Source organism: Tasmannia lanceolata, unplaced genomic scaffold (assembly GCF_043159265.1).
Source record: "Tasmannia lanceolata isolate RefF3 unplaced genomic scaffold, GAP_Taslan_0.1 ptg000008l, whole genome shotgun sequence".
Classification (NCBI taxonomy): domain Eukaryota; kingdom Viridiplantae; phylum Streptophyta; class Magnoliopsida; order Canellales; family Winteraceae; genus Tasmannia; species Tasmannia lanceolata.
The window spans coordinates 6775854-6778815 of record NW_027518685.1 but is presented as its reverse complement, the minus strand read 5'-3'; the positions used below and the strand labels follow the sequence as shown (position 1 = coordinate 6778815).

The following is a 2962-nucleotide window of genomic DNA, read 5'->3' as shown; positions in this document are numbered from 1 at the left end:
AAGAAAAGAAACGAAAAAACAAAGAATAGAGAAGAAGAAGACAAGCTGACCCTTCCCTGGACGGCTGGTGGACCCTCTCCACAGATTTCAAGCGGGTCCCTCCAGTTGCCCAACCACTTACTCCACTCCATCAACATTAGTACAAAACAATTAAAGCGACAACGTGTTCCATGTCTATATAATCATATCCGTTGATCTGACCAGAAAAATCTCGAAATCACATATAGATCCGCATGTGGGACCCAAGATTTTGATAGTCTAGACACTGTTCCTGAAAGTGACTTCCCACCTACCCGTTCATCACGCCTAAAACGCGAATCACAGGTTCCACGACTTAGTTTCTTGGCGCCATCCGTTTTCCAACTATAACAACTATCCCCACTATAAAAACCTCCTCTTCTTTCTTTTGCTCTCTTCAAATCGCTCCTCCTTTCTCTAAACACAATGGCCACAACTCCCATTCATTTCTCTTGCATCCCAAAGCTTAGTCCCCTCCCTAGACGCTCAATCAAGCCTCTATCCTCCTCTTATAGGCCCATTAAGGCCTCAATGTTCGATAACCAATCTTATTGGGCCTCCATAAACGAAGACATCGAGGTTCACCTCGAGCGTGCCCTCCCTATCCGCGACCCGCTCACCGTGCACGAGCCACTACACAACTTGGTCGTGTCGGCCCCACGTACCATGGCCCCGGCCCTATGTGTGGCCGCATCGGACCTAGTTGGAGGCAAACGGACCCATTCGGTACCGGCAGCTTGTGCGTTGCACCTCATGCACGCAGCTTCCTTCACCCACGAGCACATGCCAAACGTTCTCGGAAAGTCCGGCCCGGCCCGCTATGCCGCCAACATTGAGCTTCTTACCGGTGACGCGATTTCCCCGTTGGGATATGAATTGGTGGCTGGATCCGTGGACAATGATCATCCGGATCGGGCTTTAAGGGTGATCATCGAGATATCACGTGCGATGGGTGCAACAGGGATGGTGGAGGGGCAGTATAGGCAAGTGACATGGTACAAGGGACCCACCCACGAAGGCCCAATAGATGGGTGGGTCCGACAAGTATGTGAGAAGAAGGAAGGCGGGCTTTACTCGTGTGGGGCCGCATGTGGGGCCATCCTAGGTGGGGCTAGTGAAGATGAGGTAGAGAGATTGAGAAGGTATGGGTTTTATATAGGGATGATATATGGCATGCTGTATGGTGTTGGGAGAGATGTGGGGAGGGGTGGCTTGTGTAAATTGGAGGCTGCAAAAGGGTATAGGTCTTTGGCTATGGTGGAATTGGATGGGGTCAAGGTGGGGGAAGTGGGTCCCATATCTAGCCTCCTTGATGTGTGCTGTGGATTTGAGGAGAAGGAAGAGGAGATTGCTCGTCTTGTGAAGTCATGAACGGGTACAGGATCATCAGGATGGGACACATATGTAATTAATTTTGGTGGAATATAAAAACTAAGGTGCTTGTTAGAAAGAATGGAGAGAAAGGGGGGTTGGAGATAAAATTAATGTATCCTTCACCACCGTTTCAAGCGGATATTATCCGAATCCGTTTATGAGATATCAACGGATGCGAATCTGGTAAATGGTATATCCGATCCGTTTAACATCCGAATCCGAGAAGTAAATCCTTTTTATTTATTATTAATAATATCATTAATGTTTATTTTTAGTAATGACACACTATCTTTTGTTTCTATAAGAAAAGTAAATATTCTTTTTAGAAAAAATAAAATAAAAACAAAAATAACCCAAACTCATTCCATCAAAATAACCCAAACCCATTCCATCATATTAAAAAAAAGGAAAAACCCAAAGACCACTACCAACACTAACATCCATCCCCATCGCCTCCCTCTCTCTCTCTCTGCCTTTGTTTTAAAAGGAAGAAGAGGATCTCATATATTTTAGGGTTTGAGAGTTAATTTTGTGAAGAAAACATAGAGGCCTAGTTTTAGGGTTTGAAAAATTCATTCGAGTAAGTAGGAGAAAAAAGATAAAGTGCTGTAATAAAATGTTCCAATTTACCGAATAAACGGATACGGATAATATCCGAATTCGAACAATATCCGACGGATACGAATTCGGTAATAGATATTAAATATCCGTCGAATCCGAATCCAAATCTGAATTCAGATAGTGTATACTTTTATCGAATTCGGATATAGCCATATCCGCTCGGAATTCGATCCGTTTACACCCCTAGGGGGAGGATGATATCAGCACAACCATTTTTTATAATTACACTGAACCCACTGAACCCATCTTGTCATCATTATTAATTGGGAACTGTAATAATCCTTGAGAGCTCTGTAAAAAATGAATGATAATAGTGGTTCAGTGAAATTATCAAAACGTGGTTGTGCTGATATTCCGCTTTTTTGCTTGGTTTGGTTTTCTTTCGAGGTGCCTTTTTCTAAAATTTGGCTACGGCAAGACCATGTTTTGATGATGGCCCACCACACTACATGTGCAGAGAGCTTTTTGAGAATTGTAATAGCTTTTGACAGCTATTTAAAAATTAAAAGACCAGGTGAGATTGCCTGATTATCAAAACATGGTACTGCTAATATCAGATATCTATTTTTTTATTGTCATTTTTTTATAAATGCAAATTTACTCTCGTCCACAGTACATTTCGGTGTACTTGTTATGATCAGGTCCGTGCAGATCATAACAAGTTCAGCCATACGGCCCATACCCAAAGAGACTCAGGCTCACTTTTTAGCTGACTTTGCCTATTAGACTCAATTCATCTGACTATCCTACAACGTAAGGTTGCTCGATTATGATCTGGTGGTCACGGATTCAAGTCACGGAAACAGTCTCTCTGCAAAGTAGGCAGGGTAAGGTTGCTTATATCTAGACATCCCCAGACCCCGCAATGGTCTGAGCCTCGTACACTGGGCTGCCTTTTTTTTAGTTGACTGATCTGTCCTGCAAAAGCCCGTCGTGAAATGGCTTTCCA

At 43.5% G+C, this 2962-nt stretch overlaps 1 pseudogene; it reads left to right on the top strand.

Annotated features, from left to right (window-relative positions):
* The first annotated feature begins 406 nt into the window (after window positions 1-406).
* LOC143882625 (heterodimeric geranylgeranyl pyrophosphate synthase small subunit 2, chloroplastic pseudogene) lies at window positions 407-1511 on the top strand (annotated as a pseudogene).
* The last annotated feature ends 1451 nt before the right edge of the window (window positions 1512-2962 follow it).